Source organism: Tenrec ecaudatus, chromosome 2 (genome assembly GCF_050624435.1).
Source record: "Tenrec ecaudatus isolate mTenEca1 chromosome 2, mTenEca1.hap1, whole genome shotgun sequence".
NCBI lineage: Eukaryota > Metazoa > Chordata > Mammalia > Afrosoricida > Tenrecidae > Tenrec > Tenrec ecaudatus.
The window spans coordinates 72,000,752-72,018,147 of record NC_134531.1 but is presented as its reverse complement, the minus strand read 5'-3'; the positions used below and the strand labels follow the sequence as shown (position 1 = coordinate 72,018,147).

The following is a 17,396-nucleotide window of genomic DNA, read 5'->3' as shown; positions in this document are numbered from 1 at the left end:
AATTTACCACCCTGACTTAAAACAGGGATCTCCTTGAGCGCCTCACTTTTCGACTAGATGGCAGTATTCTTGCTAGGTGCAAACAAGCCCAGGGAAAGAGCAGGTGAAGACAAAGCATTCCACATGGCTGAGCTATGCAGGGGTTGGTTAAGAATAAGGGGGCAGAGGGGGGTGGGGGGAAAGGGAGAGCCGATTTCAGGGATCTGCATGTGACCTCCTCCCTGGGGGATGGACAACAGAAAAGGGGGTGAAGGGAGACATCGGACAGTGTAACATATGACAAAATAATAATAATTTATAAATTATCAAGGGTTCATGAGGGAGAGGGGGTGCAGGGAAGGAGGGCTAAAAACAGAAGCTGATGCCAAGGGCTTATATGAAGAGAAAATGCTTTGAGAATGATGAGGGCAATGAATGTACAGGTGTGTCCTTTACACAATTGATGTATGTCTGGATTGTGATTGTGATAAGAGTTGTATGAGCCCCCAATAAAATGATTCATCCTGAATCATGTGGAAAGAGGGTAAGGCAAAATAAAAAATAGGTTGCATAGCAGAAACATTCTCATCAGACTCATTTGTTAATGTTATGACAGTTTGCTCAGGAATCTATTCTCTATTCTGTGCTTAAAGTGAGTGCGCAGTTGCCACAGGAAACCTCCCTGCTGCATGACTCACAGTCCGCTCTCCTGGACTCTGCCCACGGGAAACCTCCCTGCTGCATGGCTCACAGTCCGCTCTCCTGGACTCTGCCTCACCAGTCGCCCTTGCCTGAACTGTGCTCTTTCCAAGCCCTCCAGATGTGAGGTGCTACTGTTTTTTATGGTTTCTTTCACTGAAATCCTTGTTCAGGTCTCCCTTTTTTCCAGTTTCCCTACCACAATTTTCCTTTCTAAGTGACTTTCAAATCCGGACCTAAGTCTCTAGTACGTAGGCTATTCCTTTTGTTACTGCTGGGATCCAGTGTGTATCATGGTGGTAAGGAACAGAGGCCAGGGTGTGGCTGCCAGCGCTGCCCTTTATTAGTTCTATTACAATGACTACAGTAACCCCTCTAATCCCGGCATCCCTCACTTGTGAAACGGGAATAAAGCCACCTCAAAAGGACAGCTGTTGAAATAATTAAGCAATAGCCATGTAGAGCACAACATTCGTGGGGACAGTAAAGACTGAATGATATGACCCAGAATGGGAAAAATGCAGTGATGTTTATTGAGTATCTGTCCATGGGCTTACAAAAGGGCAATCAAATCTGTCTTAGAAGAAGTACAGGCAGAGTGCTCCTTAGAGGCAAGGATGACGAGATCACTTGGCAAACTTTGGACATGTTGTCAGGAGAGGCCAGTCCTTGGAGAAGGAGATCATGCTTGCTAAAATAGTGGGGTAGTGAAAAAAGGAAGGTCCTCCTAGAGCTGTACTGACAGTGGCTGCAACAATGGGTTGAAGTATAGGAACAATTGTGAGGATGGTGTAAGACTGGGCGGTGTTTTGTTCTGTCGCACACAGGGTGGCTGTGAGTCAAAGGCAATTCAAAGGGACCTAAGAACACAGCAACAAGGTCATCAGAGCCGTGAGGTGCTTCAAGGTGGCTTTCTAGCCATGGATTTTGTTTATGCCCACAAGACAACTGGGTGGGACAATGCAGTTTAGGTGTATTTCTGCATTTCCTGATGGGACTGGGTAACAGAAGGTAGGGAAAGATACTGATAGGATTATATGATTCAGTTATGAGTGATTGTTAACCAATTAAGTGTAATTGTAAAAGTTGGTATTCTGACATGGGGATGGGTCAATTTTGTTATCCTGTGGGGTATGAGATGGAATCAACTAGAAGCGCGGGAGAGAAGGAGCAGGTTATACAAGAAGCTTTCACAGAAGCAGGAAAGAGGCACTTGCTACCACCAAGAAAGAGGAGACAGGAGTGGAGTGTGTTGTTTGGACCCTGAAGCCCTTGTGTACTGAACTTCTTCGATCCAGGGGCAGAAAGAGGTGATACCAGAGAAGGGGTAGAGGAGTGGCAGAAGAGCACCAGCAGCAGAATCAAGAGCCAGAGCACGAGTCAGAGTGGTAGGCTTCCCAGACCACTGTGGGTCAGAATTGACTCAATGGCAACTAACAACAACATTCCAGATATATATAGTGGTTCATCAACAGATGAAAGTATAAAGAAACTGGAATATATCTACAAAAGAGTACTACGCAAAAAACATAGGAATGAATCCATAAAACTTCTTACAATATCGACATATCTGGAGGCCATGATGCTGAATGAAGCAAGTCAATCACAAAAGGAAAAATAGAGTAAAGGATCACTATTATAAAAAGTCAAGCAAAGATTTACACACAGGAAGGGACATTCTTTGTTAGTTACCAAATATGGGAGGGGAAAGGAGGGATGGAGGGAGGGGAAATCACGAACCAGGTAGTAGACAAGGTTGATTTTGCTGAAGTGAAAGGCAATAAAAAATACGGGAGGAGTTAGCACAGAGACCAAGGCAAAGAAAGATACCAAGAAGTACAATGCAACAGAGACAACCATGGCTAATGCTATGACATCAGAGCCCTACGACAAGAGTCCTATAGCCAGAGTAATAGCAAACAAAAATGTGTGCGTAGACACATAGGTAAACATGTACACTAAATAGCTAAGGGAAGTCATATGGGTATATAAAGCATACATTTATAGGAATAGTTGTGGGTATTTCTACACATAAGTTTATAAATGCTGCATGCATACTTCATAAATATAACAGAGCACATAAAGGACAGTTATAGGAACTATTTAGGCATCAAGACTGAACTAATGGACCTGAAAGATAAGGACCATAGTCTTGGGGGACATCTAAATCAACTGCAAAACACATAAATGTAATATTACTGTATACACTTGTATATAAGCCAAGTTTTCAGAACATTTTAATGCCGTTTTTGTGGTAAAGTTAGGTGCCTTGACTGATATTCAGGTTGGCTTACATATCCTAGTCTGGTGAGTACCATCTGACTTATTAAAAGCTTACAAATGAGCATCTAAAAAACTATTGTTGGTCTCTCCTTGCTTTGAACAAAGTACAATGAAGAAAATCAAAGATTCGAAGAAATCAATTAGTCCAAAGTACTAATGGCTGACATGAATCATAACTTCCTCTAACTTGACACCAAAAGAACTATAGTGCCCAACTACCACGACTTACCACTCTAAGACCACTATGAAGATCCTGATTAAGATGAGCAAAAAATGTAAAACAAAATTAAAGTTAAAACAATTAGACTTGGGTGAATAAGCAAATGTGGCGAAGAAAGCTGATAGTGCCCGGCTATCAAAAGATGTAGCATCTGGGGTCTTAAAGGCTTGAAGGTAAACAAGCGGCCATCTAGCTGAGAAGCAACAAAGCCCACCTGGAAGAAGCTCACCAGCCTGTGTGATCACAAGGTGCTGAAGGGATCAGTTATCAGGCATCAAAGAACAAAAAATCCTATTGTGTGCTCACCTCCCCAAAACATTCACTGAAGACAAATGGGTGCATAAGCAAATGTGGTGACGAAAGTTGATGGTGCCCGGCTATCAAAAGCTATAGTGTCTGGGGTCTTAAAGGCTTGAAGATAAACAAGTGGTCATCTAGCTGAGAAGCAACAAAGCCCACATGGAAGAAGCACACCAGCCTGTGTGATCACAAGGTGCCAAAGGGATCAGGTATCAGGCATCAAAGAATAAAAATCTTATCATTGTGAATGAGAGAGAGTGCAGAGTGGAGCCCCAAAGCCCATGTGTAAGCAACTGGACATCACCTTACAGAAGGGTCATGGGAAGAAGACAGGCCAGTCAGGACACAGTATAGCAACAATGAAACATACAACTTTCCTCTAGGTCCTAAATGCTTCCTCTCCCCTCCCCCACTACCATGATCACAATTCTACTTTACAATCTGGCTAGACCAGAGGATGTACACTGGTACAGATAGGAACTAGAAACACAGGGAATTCAGGGCGGATGATCCCTTCAGGACCAGTGGTGAGAGTGGCGATACTGGGAGGGTGGAAGGAAGGTGGAGTAGAAAGGGGGGACCGATTACAGGGATCTACATATAACCTCATCCCTGGGGGATGGACAACAGAAAAGTGGGTGAAGGGAGACACTGGATAGTGTAAAATATGACAAAATAATAATTTATAAATAACCAAGGGTTCACGAGGGAGGAGGGAGTGGGAGGGAGGGTTGGTGCCAGGGGCTTACGTGGAGAGCAAATGTTTTGAGAATGATGAGGGCAACAAAGGTACAAATGTGCTTGACACAACTGATGCATGTATGGATTGTGATGAGTTATATGAGCTCCCAATAAAATGATTAAAAAAAACATACTAGACTTATGGGTCTAAGAGAGACAAGAGGAACGCCAGAGAATATCACCACCAGACAACCTTCTAACTAAAATGGAAGACATTGCCTGAGGCCACCTTTCAGTCAATTAATAGATGGTTCTATAAAATAAACAATAATACCCAGGAAGAATATATGTCTTAAAAATCAGCTAGATGAGATCAAAGGTCCATCTTTGATCAAAACCAAAGAAGGAAGCGCTGGAAAGACTGGGAAACCAGACCATAGGAGATGGGAAATCTCAGGAGGAAAAGAGGAGAGCGCTCACTCATTGGGAAAATTGTAACCAGTGTCATGTAACCTGTTCATTGGAAAATGAATTTGCCATGTAAACCTGCACCCAAAGCATAAAGAAATGTTTCAAATGAAAAAAAAGGACAATAGCTAAAAGCAAAAACAACAAAGTATTATTTTTCATTTTTGTGACTTAATATTCCTATTTTCTTAAGGTAATTGAATAAATCTAAGTTATTGAAATCAGTTGTTAATATGGTCAAAATTCACTCAGAAATATATTGTATAGTTGTCATTTAATCTAACATAAATGTCTTTCTATTCAACTTTTGTACCTTTAAGAAGTTCAATAAAAATTAAATGGAACGGGCAAACTACTAAATACCACAGAGTGGTTCTAAATAAAAGTCACATTAAGTTCATAATTCCAAATAAAACCATCAGACCCACCCTACAGGACAGGGTAGACCTGCCCCTGTGGGTTTCCCAGACAGAAAGAGAAAACGTCAGCATTCTCTCCGGGTGGATGGAGGGTTTGAATTACTTCCCTTTCGGTTAGTACCCTAACATGTACCCCATTAAGCCACCAGGGTTCCTTCGAATTCATACTAAGGCAGGAGGTTATTTATCTCAGATGCACTTGCAACAGTTCATACTATTTTATTATATAATATCATCACACATAACAAAATCTAAGATTTAGAAATGTTAAGGCTATGAAAAAAAACATACTTCTTATGCAAACATTTGTTTCTTCAGATCTTTTTGACTTTAAAACTTCTTTGATCCCCTCCCATTTATACAATTTTTTTCAGAGGAAGCTCAGCAAATGAAACAATTTATCAATAAACATAGTTTATTTCCTGCCATTGTGCTTGTAATAAAGTACCAGATAACTTCTTATGGAATAGCTAAAACTGTAACACAACCTGATGTCTGCTACACGATATTAAATATTTCCTATCTTTTTATCCTATATTTAAGGATATGTTTTAAAAATAATAAGAACTGTAAGAAGTTATAAAGCACCATTCAGATGCATCCTATCTTTTAAAAAATAGTTTTATTTGCACTTCATCCATGTCATACAATTCCATAACTCAATCATATCATGAAGTTGTAAAATTATCACCACCTTCAATTCTAGAACACATTCTTCTTTCTTATACTCACTGCATTCATGTAATTTTTTCTATTTGTGCCAGAAATATATACAACAAAAAATTATCCAATTCCACAACTTCTATGTATACAATTCAGTGCCACTGATTATACTCTTTGTGTTGTATAACCATTACTGATATCTTTTTCCAAATTCTTCCATTACCATTAACATAAACTCAATGTCCCCTAAGCAATAATTCTTTTTTCAACTTGTAACATAAATGCATATTTTATTTACATGTTTAAAATGAAAAAAACTCCGGCAAGTTTTGATCATGATTCTTGATAAGTCTGAAATATAGGAAAAATCATAAAACTACAAACATCACACATTATTTGTGAATTTGCATTTAGAAAATTGTTCAATACAAATATATGAACAGAATAAGTTTTGGGGCAAATTCTAAAAGAAAAATTAGGTTCCCAATTTATATTTATCCGTGACTAGTATATTTTATAAGCGACTCGATGTTTCATTCTGCTTTGTTCTCTGATTTGAATAATTTAGTACATATTAAAAATCTCTTTAGTAGAAAGGCTTTCTGAAAAAATTATGAAATAAAAAGTCAATTTACTTGAAAGCCAACAATGTTATTTATTAAGCTTATGCATCTATTAAAGGAGACTTAATTAATGAAAACTAGGAGTTGGATTAGAAAATATCAAAAGAATGGAAGATAGGCACAGTAATTTCTGCTTGATGTATTCTGGTAATTCGTCGTGTTCTCCACACCTAGTTGTTTGACCATTTGGTGATGTGTAACTGATGGAAGACACTCCTACCTGCACGACCAACTGGGATCCGTCATTAAATTGAACCCATGCAGCTCCACTAGTGAACTGTGTAGCCCAACCAACATTTTTCACAAAAATAGATTTCAAAAGCTGTGCTGATTTGGGAAGACAATGGTTTAAACTAGAAGAAGAGATGTCTGGTCTAGAAGCTGCAGCTGTAAGGTCAAGTTCTTCATTAGCAGCCTTCGAGGATTAAGCATTGGTGCCCATTTTAGAGAAGTAGCGCTATGTATCCTCACTGTCTCTCTCATTGATTAATTTGGATGCACAGGCGGTGATAAGGACTTAGGTGATCTGGCATTTCCAGGTTTTCTTCCTATAATTATTGGGGGAAAGGGAGCACTTCCCTTTTTCTTTTCTTCTTCTGAAATTATAGATTCCAGTGCTAAACAAATACGACGACTCTCATTGGCATGGTCCAAATACACTGTTATTTCCTCTTTCAAGCTATTAATTTCTCTTTCACTTTTCAAGGTGTAAGATTTGCCAGTCTTCTCAATCACATTAATTAAATCTTCTGTTTTGTGTATTTTTGCTCCATCATAAAACCAAACTTCAAAATTAGCACCAGGGGAATTCTCCATCAAAATACATTTCGCCTATCTTGTAAAATAGGTGATTTGGGGTGATTTAGATCTTACAAGCTGAACAAATCTTGAAGCATATTGATATTTTTTCCAGTACTTTTCTGGCAAGTTGTCAAAACTGTACCTACCGATATTGTCAGTGAGGGAGGTCTGTCAGCAAGAGGAAGGAAAACCTCTTCCGTCGGGTAGACAATAGTGATCATATTCCCACCACTAGATATTTGAAGAACTTCTTTCACATATTCTTGAGATGCATACTCTTTTAGAAGCTCCACACATGCCTCCTCTGAATCACCACAGCCTTTTTGGTTTTCTGTCTGATTGGTTTTAATCTGTAAGCAGTCAGAGAGGTAATGCTTCGTAATTATAACCTGATGGTGACTCCATCACCCTAGCCTTGCTTTGTTCAGGAGGAGGGTCATGACCAAATACAGATTTTGTTGAATCATCTCAGGTTTACTATGAAGTGCAGACATATATTTCATGGGATTCAGTTGTTTTACAGAATGTGCTTTGACAGTAGCATCAGGACTGGTTTTGGCTCTTCTATCATTCCAGGCATTTCTTGGTGTGTCCTTCTGGAAATCTGGATGGCCCTGGAAATCTCTGTTTGGGGTAATGCCGTGATGTTCAGGAGGTTCTCTTAAATGAGCATTAACTTGTAGATTTTCAAACCACTGCTGCACCATTTCAGCCTGAGATGTCTGGTCTGAAAATGACAAGAGATCTTTTTCTTGAACCAAGATGATTGGAGAGTGCTTTATTGTCAGAGCTTTTAAAAGATGTAGGACTATGGGATGCTTTTTGTTTAAAGAAGTGAAAGATATTGGCATTGCTATTTGTAGGTGAGTTTCTTTATCTGCTCCTGATCTTTTTTTAGACATTGCAAGCATTTCTGCTGAGTGACATTGTTCCATTGTATATGTTTTTGCTTGAGATTAACTATTAGAAGTGCCAGATATGTCAGAGGAATGGGCTCTACCAAAGTATCAAGAATGTGGCCTTTCTTCCTTTTCCAATACTGGTAGTTTCTTGTTCTTGATTTCCCCATTGGGTATAACAACTACTTGCATCTCCTGAAGAGGTAAAATCACTTGAATTTTTTTTCTTTGGAAATACAGTCATTTTATTTGGGAGTGGCTGACCAATCAAAAGTCTTCTCCTATCAAATAAACTACCACTTATGCTGGTACTGGAAGAAGCTGTCATGGCAGAAGAAATGGTGGCATGTCCACAATCAATAGAGTTTTCTACAGTTCCCAAGTCTTTGCTTTTTGTTGAAGAATTTTGGGACATAAAAGAATGGTCTAATACTGAAGGCAGACTTAAACTATCTGCTGGATTTCTACAAAGTAACTGATGAATAAGGTCTCTGGCCTCTCTTGACAAAAAAGGTGGCACCTCATAATCTGCCAGCACGACTTTATTTAGTGCATTCTTGATTGTAAGAGTGTCAAAAGGTGGTCTCCCAATAAGTAACAAATAAAACATAGAGCCCAAGGACCAAACATCAGATTCAAGTCGCTGTGCACTTCGAGTTGCAATTTCTGGGGAAATGTAATTAGGAGTTCCATATAACATATAATGCTTTTCCTGTGGCATTTTCAATTGAGTTGCCAAACCAAACTCCGCCTTCTTGATGCTGATATTTCGTGTAAGTATGATGTCAGAAAGTGTAAGGTCCCGATGTAATATCCCATGAGAATGAAGATACAACATTCCTGTGATGATCTGATGCATGAAGTGTCTAGCTTCATTTTCCGAGAAGGGTTTCAGTCTGTTCTTTCAATATCTGTTCATTATTCCATTGTGCCACGTTTCTAATGCCAGGTACACATAATTACTATCTTCAAAATAGTTATAAAGCTCCAAGATAGAAGCATGCTTTAATTGGCAATGTATTTTCACCTCATTTTGGACTCTTCTGTAGCATTCCAGCTTTGTACATGGCTTTCTTATCTATCATTTTGATTGCAACTTCCAAACCAGTGTGAATGGGCTCAGCCCTGTAGACACCAGCAAACGATCCCTTACCAGGCAGATTTCCAACTTTAAAGTCCTTCATCTTCTCCCATGTAGGTCGCCATCTTTCCAGGCCGCGTCCGGGGCTCTCGGGCTAGCTCCCACCACGCAAAACCTTCCAGGCAGCGTTCCAAGCAGCCAGCTGGTTTTGGCGACCATCAGGTTCAGCTCTCTAGAGCCCGGCTCCCGGAGATGACGGGACAGCCACCGAAAGGTTTTCCCAACACCTTCCGAGATCGGGGCGGCACCTTTACACTCCTATTTTGAAAAACTCCCAGCAATAACTCTTTCTCCTTCACCCATGGTAATCATCAGTCAAGTTTGGTTCCTTTAAAAATTTTTAAAAAAATATATATATATATATTTAGTAGTTTTCTTGATATAATAATCACTTATATTTCCATGGTTATTATATTTGTTGGATATTTATATTTCCCCCTCTGAGAAGTACCTATCAAAACCTTTGACTATTTCCAATTGGTAGTGCTTTTTGTCCTGTCTCTCTCTCTCTCTCTCTCATGGACTTTAAGACTTCTTTGTATGCTCTAGATCAGCAGTCCTCAATCTGTGGGTTGCAACCCCTTGGGAGGTCAAACGACCCTTTCACAGGGGTCATCTAGACCATTGGAAAACACATTGCAATTTACATTACAATTCATATCAGTAGCAAAATTGCAGTTATGAAGTAGCAACGAAAATAGTTTTATGGTTGGGGGTCACCACAACATGAGAAACTGTATTAAAAGGTCGTGGCATTAGGAAGGTTGAGAACCACTGCTCTAGATACTAATGTGATTTTGAGGACGATGGTCAGTGGGAAGATTCAGCCAAATCAATGTGAGCCAACGCCCACGTTTTGTTGAGTTCAGTGAACTGGATGTTAAAATGGGACTTGTAATCAGGGTTCTCTCTAAGGTGGGAGGCTGGGCAGCTGCCCGATGTGGAAACCACAAGTTTACATTTCCTCTTGTTGAACAGTCCTCTGTGCAGCAGCATATTCTAAGTGCCCATAGAAATGTTCATTCCATCCATAGGTGTAATAAGAACTATGCTTGTCATGTTTATTTATTCACTTCATAAAACTCATACTTTTGATGATATACTACATTTTTATTCCCTGGTGTTTTGTTCTTCAGTAAACAAACACAGAATGTAAAGAGGAAAAGGGCCAAACAACTGGAGGGTGACAGGCTGTCGTGTGTTTTATAAGGTTTGTGTTATACCCCAAATTCCCACAAGATATTATAAGTGAATTATGCAATTCCAGAAAGGATTCAAAAAGCTAAAAATATTGTCAGAAGCTTTGCTGTAACTTCAGCAGAAGCAGAAAGGGGTTTTTCAAAGATGATCATAGTATGTTTAGAGAAGAAAACGTGCCTGTTTCTAATATAGCAAACACAATGTTTATTGTCCAGTTGGCCTACCTCTAAAGGAATGCTATCCTACTCCTACAGTGAAAAGATGGTTAAGGATAATGATGTTGCTCAGATAAAAGCAAAGAATATCCAAGTGAGGACAACAAGAAAGAAGCAATATGAAAATACCTTGAGTAGGGTCTTTTTGGGGTCAGGTATTATTTAAGATTTTTTCATTAATATTTTAAAACATTTCCATATAATCTAGTTTTGTGTACCTCTTTTAGTGTTCTTTTAAAAATATTAACTGTATGAAATAATAAACTATCTTTTAGGGATATCTTTTTTTAATACTTAAACCAGCCATTAGGGCAGCAAACCGGTTGTTAAATTATTTGAATCCCATCGTTGACTAAGGTGTGCCTGCCCCAAGCTGACTAAGGTGTGCCTGCCCCAGTATTTACAATTGCTGCACGTGCATGGGACAGGACAATCAACAAGGAAAACCACAGACTGATGTGCTTGAATTATGGTGTTGCCAAAGAATACTGAAAAAACCAAGGACTTCCAGAAGAACAAACAAACTGGTCTGGGAAGAAACAGAAGGAATTGTGCCTTAGAGGCAAGGGTAGGGAGACTTCACTCGTGGATCTTGGACACGCTATAAGGAAAGACCAGGCCACGGAGAGTACCAGGCCCTTTCCCACGGATTGGTCTTTCCTGATAGCATTTCCAGTTCACACTATGAATAACACAAAGGAAAAGAAGAAAGGAATGCCAGGATAAAGTGACACAGTGGCTTCAAACAAACAGAACAAGAACTGGAAGGCTGCTTCAGGACAGGGCAGCGATGATTTCTGTTGGACACAAGGTTGCTGAGTCAAAACTAGCTCAGTAACATGTAACAATAAAACTTTTAGTTATATGTGTCACAGTTTTCCAGTGTATGGCTTGGCTTTATGGTTTATTTCGATGAACAAAAGTTCTTAATTTTAATTTGGTAAAAATTGGCATTCCTTACCTTTATGGTTTTCCATTTGAGTTGTGTTTAAGAAACCCTTCCCTGAGGTGCGGGGAGAAAGGTGGAACCGATCACAATGATCTACATATAACCCCCCCTCTGGGGGGACAAACAACAGAAAAGTGGGTAAAGGGAGACATAGTTAGCATAAGACATGAAAAAATAATAATTTATAAATTATCAAGGGTTCATGAGGGAGGGACGGAAGAGAGGGAGGTGGAAAACGAGGAGCTGATATGAAGGGCTCTAGTAGAAAGAAACTGTTCTGAAAATGATGATGGCAACAAATGTACAAATGTGCTTGACACAAAGGATGGATGGATGGATTGTGATAAGGGCTGTATTGAGCCCCCAGTAAAATGATGTTTTTTAAAAAAGAAAGCCTTCCCTGATATGAAGTCATGATGAAATTCTCCTGTCCTTTCTTCTCACACTCTCAAAGCAGTAGGTTTTGTTGCGGTTGTAGTAGGTGCTCTTGAACTGTTTTTGACTTCGTGAGACCACCTGTGAGAGTGACACTGCTAGGGTTTGCAGGCTGTAGCTTTCTTTTTTTTTATAAATCATTTTATTGGGGCTCATACAACTCTTAGCACAGTTATACATTCGTTGCCCTCATCATTCTCAAAACTCGCTTTCTGCTTGGGTTCCTGGAATCAGCTCTTTTCCTTTTTCCCTTCCCCCTCCCTCATGAACCCTTAATAATTGATCATTATTTTATCTTACACTTCCCGGCGTCTCCCTTCACCCACTTTTCTGTTGCCCATCCCCCCAGGGAGGAGGTTATATGTAGATCCTTGTGACCGGTTCCCCCTTTCTACCCCCACCTTCCCTCCCGGTATCTCCACTCTCACCGCTGATACTGAGGGGTTCATCTGTCCTGGATTCCCTGTGTTTCCAGTTCCCATCTGTACCGCTGTGCATCCTCTGGTCTCACCAGGTTTGCAAGGTAGAATTGGGATCATGATAGTTGTGGGGAGGAAGTATTTAAGAACTAGAGGAAGGTTGTGAGTTTCATTACTGCTATACTGAACCCTGAATGACTCATCTCCTCCTCACTACCCCTCTGCAAGGGATGTCCAGTTGTCTACAGATGGGCATTGGGTCCCCATCACGTGCTCCCCTCATTCACGATATGATTTCCTCCCGTGCTCCTCCGGCTTTGGTACTTGAAACCTGGTCCCCTCTACCCTTCATGATTGCACTTGTTGGTGTGTTGCTTCCATGTGGGCTTTGTTGCTTCTGGGCTAGATGGCAGCTTGTTTACTTTCAAGCCTTTAAGACCCCAGATGCTATATCTCTTGATAGCTGGGCACCATCAGTCCTCTTCACCACACTTATGCACACATTCATCTTCAGCATTTATGTGGGGAAGGTGATCCCGCAAAGATGATTTTGTTCTTTGGTGTCTGCTGCCTGACCCCTTCATCACCTTGTGATTGCACAGGCTTATGTGCTTCTTCTCTTGTGGGCTTTGTTGCTTCTGAGCTAGATGGCTGCTTGTTTGCCTTCAAGCCTTTAAGACCCCAGACGCTATATCTTTTGATAGCTGGGCACCATCAGCTTTCTTCACCACGTTTGCTTTTGCACATGTTTGTCTTCAGCGATCATGTCAGGAAGCTGGGTATCATGGAATGACCGTTTAGGTGAGCAAGGTGCTCTTGTATTAAGGGAGTGCATGCGAGGAGGCCCAATATCCACCTGCTACCCTACTACTGAACCTATAAATATATGCACACAGGTCTATTTCCCCATAAATATATTTGCATATGTACACGTATGTATTTAGGCCTCTGTATGCCCTTTGGCAGGCTGCAGCTTTAGTAGAGTGGCTTGCCAGGTCTTTCTCCCTGGAAGCCTCTGGGTGTTTAAGCCACCAATTTCTCAGTTAGCAGCCAGATGCTTAACTGCTACCAGGGTCCCTTTGCATCCATTAAAGACACTATCTTAAATAATATCTACTTAGGCTGAGTGTTGTGCCACAGGGCTTTATATACATCCTTAATTCTTATGTATGATTGAAGTAGGGATTTTATTTTTTACTGATTGCCCTATACAATTTCTAATTGCATGAATTGCATCTGATTGAATTGGAAGTCAGCTGGAAGCTTTAATCAATTGATGGCTGATGCCTGGCATGTATGAAGGTACAACGAAAGCTCACAGAAATATGTAATTAAAAGAAAATAGATTTTTTTTCATGAACTTGTAGAAGCCTCCTTGTATTCTTGCACTTAAGGCAGGCCACGGGACCACTTTCTGCTCCATTTATTGAGCAGTCTAGCTTTCCCACTGATCTGTACTGTCGGCCCTGCCACAGATCAAGCTCCACAGGTGCAGCATTCAGTTGATACACCCTCTATCTATTCCTATGGCGCTGACATGACCATGGGCTTTTGGCAGGGCACATGACCACCAAACTAGAGAATATGTTTTTCTGGTTCTTTCGCTATTACCAGGTGCTGGAATAGATCATGTAAGTGGTTCAGTTTTATCAATCCAGATAAGCCTGACAATAGGGATAAGGGAATGACACACAAAAAGAACCTGTTTCTCAGTCACCATGGTAATCAGAGCCACCCCACCAGGTAAAACTCCTTGCTTATTATATAAGATGAGGAGTTTTCAAAAAGTTCGTGGCCAAATGGAATTAAACCATGACAGCATTTTCCCACAAACCCTTGGAAACCGCCTTGTAAATAAACCCATGTTATTAAAGTCACCATCACTTTGGCTTCTTCACCTCTAACAGACAAAGAGGGCTCCTCACATGAGTGCAACACTAATGGTTAATTAATATGTGTGAGGAGTCCTGGTGGCAGAGCAGTTATCATAATATATTATATAATTATTTATAATATATAATTATTATATAATATATTACACTATTGCTTTAATCGGTCAATTCAATGTTATGAAACACAATAAACTACCATGCTGTTTTATTTTTTTTATTATAAATAATTTAATTGTTTTTATAGCTCTTATAATAATCCATACATCAATTGTATTGGTCACATTTGTACCTATATTGCCTTCATTATTTTCAAAATATTTTCATTGTGTTTGAGCCCTTGGAACCAGCTTTTAAAAATATATTTTTAAAATAATTTTATTGGGGGCTCATTTCACTCTTTTCACAATCCATACATCCATCTATTTGTACATTCGTTGTACATTTGCTGCCCTCATCATTCTCAAAAGATTTGCTTTCTATTTCCTCCCTGTTTCCCATCTCTCATGAACCCTTAATAATTTATAAATTATTTTTATTTAGTCATATCTTACACTGACGTCTCCATTCACCCACTTTTCTGTTGTCGATCCCCCAGGGAGGAGGTTATATGTAGATCTTTGTATTTGGTTACCCCTTTTACCCCACCTTCCCTCCACCCTCCCAGTATCACCACTCTCAGCACTGGTCCTGCAGGGGTCATCTGTCCTGGATTCCCTGTGTTTCCAGTTCCTATCTGTATCAGCGTACATCCTCTGGTCTAGCCCAATTTGTAAGGTAGAATTGGGATCATGATAGTGGGGGGGGGGGATTGCATTTAAGAACTAGAGGAAAGTTGTATGTTTCATCGTTGCTACACTGCACTCTGACTGGCTCATCTCATCTCCACAAACCTTCCATAAGGGGATATCCAGTTGCCTAGAGATGGGCTTTCGGTCTCCACTCTGCACTCCCCCTCATTCACAATGGTATGATTCTTTGTTCTTTGATCCCTTTGACACCTTGTGATCACACAGGCTGGTGTGCTTCTTCCATGTGGACTTTGTTGCTTCTGAGCTAGTGGTCACTTGCTTAACTTCAAACTTTCAAGACCCCAGACACTATCTCTTTTGGTAGCTGGGCACCATCAGCTTTCTTCACATTTGCTTATGCACTGCTTGGCTTCAGCAATCATGTTGGGAAGGTGTCAGCTCCTCTTTTTTCCTCTCCCTCCCCACCTCATGGACCCCTGATCAATGATAAATTTATAAATTATTATCTTACACTGCCTGCTATCTCCCTTTGACACAAAGGGCTCTTAACTTCGAGGTCAGCAATTCAAAACCCCTAGCCACTCTGCAAGAGAAAAGAGGAGGCTTTCTACTCCAGTAAAGACTTAGTTTTGGAAACCCCACAAGGTCAGTCCTATCCTGCCCTATAGGGTCTGAATAGCAGGAGGTGAGATTAACTCATGTGTGAAAAAATGATCTATTATAATGAAAGGAAGGCAAATCAAAACAACCGTAAGATAACATTTTACACCATTTGCAGGGCAGCAAATTGTTTCATGTGGTTCTTTTAACCATAGTCTCTGTAGTTCCCATCAAACAATCTTTATGTGATGAGTCTGGGTAGGAGAAGGTGGACGATGATGATAGGAATCAGTTGTGAACACTTGTCAACAGGTTTCACTGTGACTGCCATCCTGTTGCAGGTAAAATAAACCCTCTCAGAAGCAGGATAGAGGAATCTCCCTACCAGCAAGAGCCAGGAGTGGTGCATGTCCTCTGGATCACAAGATCCCTGCACAATGAATCTCCTTGATCCAGAAAACATCTATGGCATCAGAGGAGTGGTAGAGGAACAGCAGCATCAGGAACATGAGGTATACTTAACCATGGAGCAAGTAAAGCTGAGTAGTTGGGGCAGGAGGCTGGCTTGTGGAGTAGGGTACCTTTGGGCACTTAGTTGGAGGAGCTGGGTTTGCTGACCCATGTAGCTTGAGCTGAATACCTTTGGGTTGGGGCTTGCAGTGGAGTGGCATACTCCTTGTGTATTTAGTAGCTGCCCTAAAGGAACTTTGTAACATGTTTGATTAAACTACTACATCCTAAGCATTTCTCACCTCTATTACAGCCTGTTAACTTCCTTATTAAATCCTTAAATCATGAATGTTGTCTGTGAGTTCTGTGTGGCCATTGCTATGAATTATAGAACATAGTAATAAAAGTATAGGGTGGGTGAGGCACATGACACCATTATATTAGCAAATACTAAAGGATTAAAATGATCTACTCACTATAGTCAGAATCAACTGGATAGCACATTTGTTTCTGGGTGGGTAGGTGGGTGGTGTGAAGCAGAAATTCTTGGGTTATGGGAACAGTTAATGTGCTCACCTGCTTATTTAAAGTCTGGAAGTTAAGTTCTCCCAGAGGGACCTTGGAAAAAAATCCTGTTGATCTACATTTATGGGGTTGCAGTGAGGTAGAATTGAGTTAATGGCAACTGCTTAGTTTAATGTCAAAAATTTGAGAAGAAACCATATTCTTGTGGTGAAAATGTAAAACGGTACAGTCTTTGAAAATAGTAGGACACAAATGTAAAAATATGTGCATAAGAATGATGTTCACAAGCTGGGTATAAAATAAAATACTGGAACCAAGCTAAGGTAAATAAATTATGGTACATCTAAACAGTAGAATGCTATTGATCATTAAAAATGATCATTTGGCAGGCAAATCATGTTTTGTCATGGTGGTAAACCACTAATCAACAGAAAATAAACATTTGCTCATGCTTTGGGAATGTGTGTGTGTGTGTATATATATATATATATTTAACTGCCACAAAGTTTCGGAAAGAAATCATAACATTAATTATCTTTGAAATGTATCACACAGAGAATTTATATCACTTTGATCAATATTATAATTTTATTTTTATGATATAGCTTAGAATGCTTCAAAACGCTGGATCAGATTTTGACATTGGGTAAACAAATGTGTCTGGCCATGATGTTGGCTTTATTAGCAGAATTTTGACAGCTCCAAGCTGTCAATTCACCAGTGTTCTAGAGCATAGGGCCATGTGATCCTCAAAATTTGCTCATAAAATACCTTTTAATAGCACAG

General features: G+C 40.1%; 1 protein-coding gene and 1 pseudogene across 2 annotated transcripts in view; both read right to left on the bottom strand.

The window, feature by feature from the left end:
• The window catches only part of POLK (DNA polymerase kappa), a 98,865-nt gene that overhangs the window by 53,959 nt on the left and 27,510 nt on the right, over positions 1 to 17,396 (bottom strand). The window lies entirely within an intron of this gene.
• On the bottom strand, positions 6,403 to 9,219 carry LOC142440848 (serine/threonine-protein kinase PLK4-like; annotated as a pseudogene).